The sequence below is a fragment of the Dasypus novemcinctus genome, chromosome 2 (genome assembly GCF_030445035.2).
Source record: "Dasypus novemcinctus isolate mDasNov1 chromosome 2, mDasNov1.1.hap2, whole genome shotgun sequence".
Taxonomy (NCBI): Eukaryota; Metazoa; Chordata; class Mammalia; order Cingulata; family Dasypodidae; genus Dasypus; species Dasypus novemcinctus.
The window spans coordinates 142096852-142109481 of NC_080674.1; the positions used below are offsets into that span (position 1 = coordinate 142096852).

The following is a 12630-nucleotide window of genomic DNA, read 5'->3' on the forward strand; positions in this document are numbered from 1 at the left end:
TGGAATCATAATTTGTGGTCTTTTTGTGACTGGCTTTTTTCTCTTAGCATAATGTTTTCAAAATTTATCCATATTTGTAGCATATATTAGTATTTCCTTTTTATTGACAAATAGTATTTCATTGTATGCATATACCATACTTTATTTATCAATTAATCAGTTGATGGACATTTGGGTTGTTTCTACTTGTATTTTCTTGTTTAAGCCATTGCTTTTTAAAATAGCTTTATTGAGATATAATTGACATATACAATTTATCCACTTAAGTGTACAATTAAATACTTTTTAGTATATTCTCAGTTGTGCCACCAATACCACAATTTGAAAACATTTTCATTAACCCCCCAAAAACCCCATACCCATTAGCAATCACTCTCCATTTTCCCCCAAACTCCTAGCAACTGCTAAATTACTTTCTATCTCTATAGATTTGCCTGTTCTGGACATTTCATGTAAATGGAATCATACAGTATGTAGCGTTTTGTGATTGGCTGCTTTCACTTAGTGTACAGTTTTCAGTGTTCATCCATGTTTTAGCATGTATCAGTACTTCATTCTTTTTACAGCCAAATAATATTCCTTTGTGTGAATATATTACATTTTGTTTATCCATTCTTCAGTGGATGGACACTTGAATTGTTTTCACTTTTTGGTTTATTTATTAAGTAGATATGATTTGTAGTCTCTACAATGTAACCACTTACTGTTGCTTTGAGCATTTAAAAATTTTGGAATAATCTCAGATTTATAGAAAAATTGCAAGTACAGTACAAAGAACTTTTTTTTCTTGAACTATTTGGGAGTAAGTTCCTTACATGATGTTTTATCGCCCCTAAATTATTTTAGTTTGTATTTCCTAGACATTGTTTTCTTACATAAATACAACTATCGAAATTTGGAAATTAATATTAATATGTTACTATATAATTCTCTGAATCCATTCAAGTTTCACCAGTTGTCACAATAAAATCCTTTACAATAAAAGTATTGAGGCCTGAATAACATTTAGTTTAATCGTTATGTCTCTTTTTTGTTGTTGTTCCTTTCACGTTTTTTGTTCCTTTCATGTTTTTTGTTCCTTTCATGTCAGTGGGGTAATGTGCCGACGTAGTAACAAAGTTTCAGGGAGGCACATCTCACACAAATGTGTGAACACACATTTATCAAGCTTATGAACCACAAAAGGATCATCATAACTCTTTAGTGTTCTTTATGCTGCAACAGTTCCTCAGTCTTTCCCTTACTTTCATGACCCACTTTTGAAAATTACAAACCAGTTACTTTGTAGAACGTTCCTCAGTTTGGACATGTGTGACCTCTCATGATTAAATTCAGTTTATGCTTCTAAAACAGGACTATCTCAGAAGAGATGGTACATTCTTCTCATTGCATCCTATCAGGTGGCACATGATTTCAGTTTGTTCCATTATTCATAATGTTCACTTTGATCACTTAATTAAGGTGGTGTCTGCCAAACTATAAAGTTACTCCTTTTTTTTTTTAAAAGCTGGAAAATTATTATTTTTTGTTTTTTTTCCTTTATTTTTTTAAATATTACATTAAAAAAAATATGAGGTCCCCATATGCCCCCCACCCCCTCACCTCCCTCCTCCCCCCATAACAACAATCTCCTCCATCATCATGAGACATTCATTGCATTTGGTGAATACATCTCTGAGAACCGCTACACCTCATGGTCAATGGTCCTCATCATAGCCCACACACTCCCACAGTCCACCCAGTGGGCCATGGGAGGACATACAATGTTGGGTAACTGTCCCTGCAGCACCACCCAGGACAACTCCAAGTCCTGAAAACGCCCCCACATCTCATCTCTTCCTCCATTCCCTACCCCCAGCAGCCACCATGGCCACTTTCTTCACACCAATGCCACATTTTCTTCGATTACTAATCACAATAGTTCATGAATAGAATATCAGTAAGTCCATTCTAATAAAATTACTCCTTTTCCCATTGTAACTACTAAGTATTTTGTGGGGTGTAGTTTGAGACTATATGAATATCTCATTACTTATCAGACTTAAAATTTATTCATTTTTTATATTCATGTGGATTATTTGTTCAGTGAATTATTAACTTCTATCATCATTTATTTTTTATTTATTTCGATGCTCATATTAGCTAGATTTGGCCGTTGGGTACCCCTTCAAGCTGTTCTCTTGAGTTCTTTTGTCATGTCCCATCATTTTTTTTAACATTTCCTTGCTTCTTGGCACAGCAATGTGTTCCAGACTTACCATGTACTTCCAAACCCTGAAAACAACTATTTCCTCACGGACCCATGATTCCTTTTAGTAGGGAATTGTATTAAGGAAACCAACACCTGGGTGCTAGGTGTGCTCAAGGCTATTGGAATGTCTCTCTTCCCAGTCTCAGCAGACAGAGCTAGGGAATCTATATATACTGAAAGCAGTGAGTTTCCATCATTACCTTCAATTCAAATCCAATACCAGTGGGCTCATTCTCATTTCCTCCCTTTCCCTATTTGTGACCAACTCCTCTGAGAGTGAGAGTCTTTGCTTCCATTATCCTTTTTTTTTTTAAAGATTTATTTTTTATTTATTTCTTTCCCTTCCCCCCCCATTGTCTGCTCTCTGTGTTCATTCATTGTGTGTTCTTCTGTGTCTGCTTATATTCTTGTCAGTGGCACCAGGAATCTGCGTCTCTTTTTGTTGCATCATCTTGCTGCATCAGCTCTGTGTGTGTGTGGTGCCACTCCCGGGCAGGCTGCACTTTTTTCGCGAGGGGCGGCTCTCCTTACAGGGCGCACTCCTTGCACGTGGGGCTCCCCTATGCGGGGGACACCCCTGCGTGGCACGGCACTCCTTGCGCACATCAGCACTGCATGTGGGCCAGCTCACTACACAGGTCAGGAGGCCCTGGGTTTGAACCCTGGACCTCCCATGTGGTAGGCAGATGCTCTATCCCTCAAGCCAAATCCACTTCCCTCCATTATCCTTAATATGTTTATTTATTTGATCATTTTCCCTGAATGTAGACTCTTATCCTGCCTAATGTCTTTTTTTTTTTTTAACGCTTATTTTGTTTTTCTTTACTACCTAATGTCTTTAGGAATTATTTAGGAGGGGAACTTTGTTGCTTTAATCTCTTTAAAAGTCTTGCTTTCAAAAAATACCCATCACTATGATTTCATATCCTATAAATACTTTCTTCACCTTTCTTTAATTTTATTTTAATTTTAATTTTAATGTTTACATATTTGTTCAATTTCAAAGAAAAACTGCCTTATATATGCAATTTTACCCGTATTCATATTTCACATGTTGTTTTACTATACTATACAGTTCCATGTCACATTTTTTTAAAATCTTTCCTTTTAGTAATATACATGACCCTAGACTTTCCCTTTAAACCCCTTTCCACATAATAGTGCTGCTAGTTACAGACTTAATGTTGGGCTTCCACCTTTTCTATTCATTTCCAAAGATTAACAAACTTCCTTTTTAGTTTGTTTAGTATGATCTTTCATCATTGTGGTACATTCATTGCAATTGACGAACATATTTTGGAACACTGACACTAAGCATGGATTATAGTTTACATTGTAGTTTACACTCTCTGCCATTTGACTCTGTAGGGTATGGCTGGATATATAATGGCCTGTGTCTGTCATTGTAATGACATTCAGGATGATTTCCAAGTCCTGAAAATGCCCCTCTATTGCACCTGTTTTTCCCTCTCCCTGACCCAAGAACCATCCATGGGTCACTGTCTCTACAACAATGGTATTTCTTCCATTGCTAGAATCACAATAAGTTTATAGTAGAATATTAGTAAGTTTGTTTCCCAGTCCTGAGAACTCTGGGATTGTGATGCTCACTTTACCATTAACTGAGGAGGGCTTTGCTCCCATACATCTGACGGATGGGACGCTCTTGCTTACAGTTGTAGGCACTCTTGGTTCCTTGGTATGTTGTTTGTCCATCATTTTCTTCTCATTAGTTGTCCTGGGTGAGTCCATTGAATTGGAGAGTAGGTGTTGCAACTCCGTTGAGATTCAGGGCTCAGCTTGGCACATGGACAGCCCAAAGATTTAAGTCTCTTGAATGTATACCTGCCAACTCTAGTACTAATTGTAGGTCCAAAAGAAGGACAGAGGAGTCCTTCTGCATAGGGAAACCACTGCTGAGTCTAACTGTCACACTGGGGAGCATAAATGCCAGTTTAAGGATACTGGCAAGGGACCAAATTCCTGAGCTCTCTGCCCTGATTATAGTGTCTGGACATCTCTGTATCCCAGAGGACCTTTGCTATTTGGCTGCCAATGAGATCCTGTTGAGATGTGTGTAAGTGCTACCTCTGGGATGGCCTCCCGACTCACTTTGAAGTCTCTTAGACACACAGTCTCATTTGTCTTTAGCTTTCCCCTTTTGGTCAAGGTCTTTTTTTTTTCCAGATGCATTACTTGTTGGTACTTGGTAGCAATCCCTTGGTGCCAGGGGGGCTCATCCCTGGGAGTCATCCCATGCTGGGGGGACGTTATTGCTTTTATATGCTGAGTTTGGCTTAGAGAGAGGCCGTGTTTGAGCAACAGGGAGGCTTCTGGTATGTAACTCTTAGGTACCCTACACTAGGCTAAGTTCCCATTTCAAGAGCAAAGGTTCATAAGCATAGTCATCAATATCAAGGGTCCTTCAGAAGTCATTGTGTCTGTACTTGGGGCTTTCTTGTTGTTCCTTGAGGGAATGTGGCAGAGCTCCCTCAGATGGGAATTTGATATTCTTTTGGTTATTGTGTGAATCTCCACCCACTAGGACAATGCCCCATGAATATTTGAACACATTTATATGCCTTATATATATACGTAGGAGAACTTCCTCTCATGTATCGCCCTTTACTGACACCCCACACTCCCCTGCCACAGTTGTAATTCTTCTGTAATGTAAAACCTCTTCAAAAGTGAAGCCAATAAAATAGCCACATATAATTAATAAGAAAATGAAATAATAATGATAGTTTTATATATAAGAAGCATAATACAGAAAAAAATAAAAAGTAAAAATAGAATATTTTAAATATTGGGATATTAAAAAAATAATGAAAAAATACTTAAAGAAAACAAAACTTTTTTTGACATTTTGCCTTTCATCACAGTAAGACTGTTGTCCTGTATCTACATTGGCATTTTCTTCCAATTGTTCCCCCAGTGTCTTCTTTTTTTTTTTTTTTTTCATTTTTTCTTCAAAGAAGTTTTAGGTAACAGTAGAGTCATATACAGAATAAAAAGGATTCCCATATACCCAACATCCTTCCCTTTTTCCCCTTTCCCCCATCAATAACATTTTACACATGGATGGTACATTTGTTACAGTTGGTGCACAAATATTGAAACCTAGCTACTAACTATTGGCAGTAGTTCACATTATGATTTACATTTTGTGCCATATACTTTTATAAAATCTGATAAAATTTAACGTGGCCTATATCCATCATGGCAAGGTCATGCAGAACACTTCCATCACCCCCAAAATGCCCCCTGTGCCACCTACTTTATTCCCTCTCTCCCCCTCCTCCCTTTTTTTTTTTTTGTCTTAATATTCCTTCTTACAATTGAGTAATATTCCACTGTATGTGTATACCACAATTTGTTTATCCTTTCATCAGTTGATGGGCATTTGGGTTAATTCCAGCTTTTGGCAGTAGTGAATAATGCCACTGTGAACATTGGTGTGCATATATCTGATTGTGTCCTTGCTTTCATTTCTTCTGCATATATACTCAGCAGTGGAATTGCTGGATCATGTGGCAGATCTATAGTTACTTTTTTGAGGAACCGCCAAACTGTCTACCACAATGACTGCACCATTCTACATTCCTGCCATCAGTGGATGAGGGTTTCCATTCCTCTGCATTCTCTCCAACACTTGTAGTCCTCTGTTTTTTAAATAGCTTCCAATTTAATGAGTGTAAGATGGTATCTCATTGTTGTTTTTGATTTTCATTTCCCTAATCATTAGTGATGTTTAACATTTTTTCATGTGTTTTTTTGCCATTTGTAGTTCTTTGGACAAATGTCTATTCAAGTGTTTTGCCCAATTTTTAATCAGGTTGTTTGTCTTTTGATTGTTGAGTTGTAGCATCTTTTTATATATCATGAATATTAAACCCTTACTGGATATGATATTTCCAAACATTTTCTCCCATTGCGTCTGCTGCCATTCCATCCTTTTGACAAAGTTCTGTGAGGTGCAAAAGTGTTTAATTTTGAGGAGGTCCCATTTATCTCTTTTTTCTTTTGCTGCACGTGCTTTGGGTGGAAGGTCCAAGAAACCATCACCTACCACAAGGTCTTTAAGATGTTTCCCTACATTTTGTTCTAGTAGTTTTATGGTCCTGGCTTTTATATTTAGGTCTTTGATCCATTTTGAGTTGATTCTTGTATAGGAAGTGACATAGGGTTCCTCCTTCATTCTATTAGTGATAGATATCCAGTTTTCCAAGCTCCATTTGTTGAAGAGACTCTTTTGACCCATTAACATGGACTTGATAAGTTCATGAAAAATCAGTTTGGATGTAGAGGTAAGAGTTTATTTCAGGACTTTCAATTCTATTCCACTGATTGGTGTATCTATCTTCATGCCAATACCTTGCTGTTTTGACCACTGTAGCTTTGTAGTATGTTTCAAGGTCAGGCAGTGAAATTCCTCCCACGTCACTCTTTTTTTAGAATGCTTTTGGCTGTTCGGGTACACTTTCCCTTCCAAATGAATTTTGTAATTGCCTTTTCTAATTTTGTAAAGTATAGTAGGCTGTTGGAAATTAGATTGGTATTGCATTGAATCTATAAATCATTTGCGGTAGGATTGACATCTTCAGGATATTTAGTCTTCTCATCCTTGAACACAGAATGTCTTTCCATTGTTTAGGTCTTCATTGATTTCTTTTAGTATTGTTTTGTAGTTTTCTGCATATAGGTCTTGTATTTCTTTGGTTACATTGATTCCTAGGTGTTTCAGTCTTTTTGGTGCTATTGTAAATGGAATTTTTTCACTGATTTTCTCCTCAGATTGTTCAGTATTAGTGTACAAAAACATTACTGATTTTTGCATTTTGATCTTGTATCTGGCCACTTTGCTGAACTTATTTATTAGCTCAAGTAGCTTTGTCATAGACATTTCGGAATTTTCTAAATATTGGATCATGTAACCCACAAATAGTGAGAGTTTTACTTCCTCTTTTACTTTTGGGATACCTTTAATATTTTTTCTTGTCTAATTGCTCTACCTAGAACACCTAGTACAATGTTAAATAACAATTGTTACAGGGGTCATCCCTGTCTTGTTTGTGATCTTTGAGGGAAAGCTTTCAACCTTTCCCCATTGAGTAGTATGTTGGCTGTGGGTTTTTCATATATGCCTTTTATCATATTGAGGAATTTTCCTTCTGTTTCTATCTTTTGAAGTGTTTTTATCCAGAAGGGATGCTGGATTTTGTCGAATGCCTTTTCTTTGTCAATTGACACGATTGTGTGGTTTTCTCCTTCAATTCATTAATGTTGTATATTACATGGATTGGTTTTTTTTTTATGTTGAACCAGCCTTGCATAGCAGGAATAAATCCCACTTGGTCATAATGTATCAGTCTTTTGATATGCTATTGTATAATATTTGCGAGTATTTTGTTGAAAATTTTTACCTTTATGTTCATTAGAGAGATTGGTCTGTAATTTTTTTTTCTTGTAGTGTCTTTATCTAGCTTTGGTATTAGGGTGATGTTGGCTTCATTAAATGTGTTGGGTAATTTTCCTTCCTCTTCAATTTTTTTTTTTTAAGATTCTATTTATTTATTTATGTATGTATGTGTGTATGTATGTATTTCTCTCCTGTTCTCCCCCCTCCCACCCCGGTTGTCTGTTCTCTGTCTATTTGCTGTGTCTTATTTCTTTGTCCACTTCTGTTCTTGTCAGTGGCATGGGAATCTGTGTCTCTCTTTGTTATGTCATCTTGTTGTGTCATCTCTCCGTGTGGGTGGCGCCATTCTTAGGCAGGCTGCACTTTCTTTCGTGCTGGCGGCTCTCCTTACGGGGCGCACTCCTTGCGCGTGGGTCTCCCCTACGCAGGAACACCCCTGCGTGGCAGGGCACTCCTTGCGCACATCAGCACTGCACATGGGCCAGCTCCACACAGGTCAAGGACGCCCGGGGTTTGAACCATGGACCTCCCATGTGGTAGATGGATGCCCTAACCACTGGGCCAAGTCCGCCGCCCCTGTTCAATTTTTGGAAGAGTTTTAACAGCATTGGTGTTCATTCTTTTTGAAATGCTTGCCCTCTGTGAAGCCATCTGGTCTTGGACTTTCTTTGTGGGAGATGTTTCATGACAGAATCAATCTCCTTAAATGTGATTGACTTTTTAAGTTCTTATATTTCTTGTAGCATCAGTGTAGGTTGTTTGTGCAATTCTAGGAACTTGTTTCATCTAAGTTGTCTAGTTTGTTGGCATACAGTTTCTCATAATATCCTCTTATGGTCCTTTTTATTTTATTTTATTTTTTTTATTTATTTTTTTTGAGGGAACTGAGGATATATTATAAACATAATGGTACAGAAGAAGCCACTAGAAAATACAAACACCCCTAAATAACAAAAGATTTAAACATCTGTGAAATTATTCCTCAAAAATTAAAACATGTCCAATGTATACATTACAAATAATGAAAAAAATTAACTAATGTTAACAGTCCAGTAGTGTCTATTCTTCCATATCCTTCTCCAAACATGCAAACAAAATGAATTCTTATTGCTTGTTTTCACGCAGACAGGATCACACCATACATATTATTCTATAATTTATCTTGTTATCCAGCCATCAATCTAACCTACCTTCATTTACTTATTATTTTTTTTAATTGACTTTGTAATAATATTACATTAAAAATATATATATGAGGTCCCATTCAACCCCACCCCCCACCCCACCTCTCCCCCCCCGCCAGCAACACTCGTTCCCATCATCATGACACATCCATTGCATTTGGTAAGTACATCTCTGGGCACCTCTGCACCTCATGGTCAACGGTCCACATCATGGCCCACACTCTCCTCCATTCCATCCAGTGGGCCCTGTGAGGATTTACAATGTCCGGTGATTGCCCCTGAAGCACCATCCAGGGCATCTCCATGTCCCAAAGACGCCCCCACCTCTCATCTCTTCCTGCCTCTCCCCATACCCATCAGCCACCATGTCCACTTTTCCCAATCCAATGCCACCTCTTCTATGTGGATATTGGATTGGTTGTGTCCATTGCACCTCTATGTCAAGAGGAGGCTCAGATTCCACCTGGATGCTGGATGCAATCCTCCCACTTTCAGTTGTAATCACTCTAGGCTCCATGGTGTGGTGGTTGTCCTTCTTCAACTCCATCTTAGCTGAGTGTGGTAAGTCCAATAAATCAGATTGTAGGTGCTGGAGTCTGTTGAGGCTCAGGACCTGGCTATCACATTGTCAGTCCAGAGATTCAAATCCCCTAAATATATCTTAAACCCCAACACTAACTGCACCTCCAGCACATTAGCATGAAAGTCTTATGAAGAGAGATCCCATCTGAGTCCAGATTCATCACATATAAACACCATTTCCAAAGAGGGGCCATCTGACCTGGTAGTTAACCCCATCGGCCATGACCATAACTCCCATGGGTCTCTTTAGCCCTCAAAGGAACCAATATCTGGGGGTTGTATCTGCTTTATCTGTCTCTCAGACTCTGCTCAGTTGTGCATAAGGGCAATCCTTCGCCAGCCTCCAGACTCTTTTTTAGAGACTCATAGCCATATAAACTCATTTCTCCTTTCCATTTCCCCCTTACATTAGGTCAAACAGCATTTTAAAGTCATGTTATTTTATGTAGACAGGGATATTCTGCTGATCCGCATTGAACCTTCCGTATAAGGTCATTTTCCAGTTGCATCATCAGTTGGTAATTGATAGTGGTCCCTCGGTGCCAGGGAGGCTCATCCCCGGGTGTCATGTCCCACGCTGGGGGGAAGGCATTGCATTTACATGCTGAGTTTGGCTTCAAGACTGGCCACATTTGAGTAACATGGAGGCTGACAAGAGGAAATTCCCAGGCACAATGCTGCTCTAGGCCTTGTTCTTATTTTAGGCTTATCAGCTCACAAGCATAGTCATTAGCGTCAGGGGGTCACTGTTGAACCCTCACTCCCTCCCGGTCCCCGCCGCTGCACCTGGGAGACTGTCGCTTCTCCCCTAGGGACCACAACAGAGCACCACTGGCCAGGAACCCAGTACCCCCCCTGCTGTGGTTTTTAATTGTTGCCACTATGAGTATATCCAAACATTACCATGCACTCTGAACATATGTTCTGTACAGCTCCCTGTCAGCCATATATCACCTGTCAATGGTATCCTATACCAGTATCCCTCCATTGCCATTGTTGAAACACTCTGTGATCCAGAACTCCCCGAAATTTGAAGCCCAATATAATGTCAGGGTCCCTTACTAGGGAATGGCATATAGCGATGGGTTTAAAGGTTAGATAAAGAATATTTTTGATTATATATTTTTTTGCATCTTCTCTTTTTTTCTTTGTTAGTCTAACTAGGGGGTTGTCAATTTTATTGATACTCTCAAAGAGCCAGCTTTTGGTTTTGTTGATTATCTCTATTTTTTTATTGTTCTCAATTTCATTTATTTCTGCTCTAATCTTTTCCCCCTCCCGCTCCCCAACCCTGCTGTTTTTGCTGTCTGTGTCCATTTGCTCAGTGATCTCTGTATCTATTTCTTTTTTTCTCTTCTCTTCTTGTCTTTCTCCTCTAGGATTCACCAGGATTCGATCCTGGGGACCCCTGATGTGGAGAGAGGTTTCCTGTCAGTTGCGCCACCTCAGTTTCTGGTCTCTGCTATGCTTCACCTTGACTCTCCCTTTCGTCTCTCTTTTGTTGTGTCATCTTGCTGTGTGACTCACTTGTGTGGGCACTGGCTCACCATGCACGCATTCATGGGCACTCAGCTTGTTACATGGGCACTTGCACAGGCACTCGGCTCACTGTGCGGGCACTGGCTTACTGCTCAGGATGCTTTATCTTCTTTTTCACCAGGAGGCCCCAGGGATTGAACCCGGTTCCTCCCATATGGTAGGCAGAGGCCTTATCACTTGAGCCACATCTGCTTCCCTGCTTTAATTTTTATGTCTTTCCTTCTTCCTACTTTGGGATTGGTTTGCTGTTCTTTTCCTAGTTTCTCCAGTTGTTCATTTAGATCTTTGATTTTAGCTTTTTTTTTTTTTTAGCTACCAGGGCCAGGGATTGAACCCAGGACCTCATAAGGGGAAGCTGTCACTCAACCACTGGGCTATATCTGCTTTCCCGGGTTTGTTTGTTGCTTTTGTTTTTAGGAAGTACTGGGTATCTAACCTAGGACCTTATATGTGGGAAGCAGGCAGTCAACTGCTTGATCTTTATCTGCTTACTTTTCTCTTTTCTTTTTTTAAAGATTTACTTATTTATTTCTCCCCACTCCCTGCACCTCATTGTTGTTTTTGTGTTCACTATCTACTTTCTGTGTCCATTCACTGTGTGTTCTTCTGTGTCTGCTTGTCTTCTCTTTATGTGGCACCAGGAACTGATTCTGGGACCTTCCTGAGTGGGAGAGAGGCACTCAGTCTCTTGTGTCATCTCAGCTCCCTGTCCTGCTGTGTCTCTTATTGTCTCTCCTCTGTGTCTCTTTTTGTTGTGTCATCTTGCTGCACCAGCTCTCTGCGCAAGCCAGGTCGCCACATAGGCCAACTCACCTTCACCAGGAGGCCCCGGGAACCGAACCCTGGACTGCCTATATGGTAGATGGGAGCTCGGTTACTTGAGCCATATACGCTTCCCACTTTTCTTTTTTAATATAGGCTTTTAGGGCTATAGATTTTCCTCTCAGGACTGCCTTCACTATATCCATAAGTTTTGATAAGTTGTGTTCTCATTTTCATTTGTCTCAATATATTTCTTGATTTAACTTGCAGTTTCTTGTTTGACCCACTGACGTTTTAGGAGTGTGTTGTTTAGCCTCCACACATTTGTGAATTTACCTCTTTCCTGTCTATTATTGATTTCCAGCTCCATTCCATTATGATCTGAGCAGGTGTTTTATATAGTATAATCTTTTTATATTTATTGGGAGCTGCATTGTGACCTTATATGTGGTCTATCATGGAGAAAAATCCATGGGCACTTGAGAAGAATGTATAACCTGCTGTGTTTGCATGCAGCGTTCTGTGTATGTCTGTTAAGTCTAACTTGTTTACCATATTGTTCAAGTTCTCTGTTTCCTTGTTTATCTTCTGTCTAGTTGTTGTATCTAATGATGTGAGTGATGTGTTGAAGTCCAACAATTATTGTAGAGATGTCTTTTTCTCCCTTCAGTTTTGCCAGAGTTTGCCTCATATATTTTGGGGCACCTGGTTAGGTGCATAGATATTTATGAATGTTAAATCTTTCTGGTAGACTGTCTATTTTATTATTATGTCAACCCTCTATATCTCTTATAACTTTTTTGCATTTAACTCTGTTTTGTCTGATACTAATATAGCTACCCTTGTTCTTTTTTGGTTACTATGTGCATGGTTTTCCCACCTTTCACTTC

The 12630-nt window shown here is 39.1% G+C and overlaps 1 protein-coding gene and 1 non-coding gene across 3 annotated transcripts in view; one reads left to right on the plus strand and one right to left on the minus strand.

The window, feature by feature from the left end:
• The window catches only part of SEC24A (SEC24 homolog A, COPII coat complex component), a 131326-nt gene that overhangs the window by 10606 nt on the left and 108090 nt on the right, over positions 1-12630 (plus strand). The window lies entirely within an intron of this gene.
• On the minus strand, positions 1085-1188 carry LOC111759819 (small nucleolar RNA U13). The gene has a single exon (XR_002793694.1). It is a non-coding gene; the product is annotated as a small nucleolar RNA U13 (small nucleolar RNA).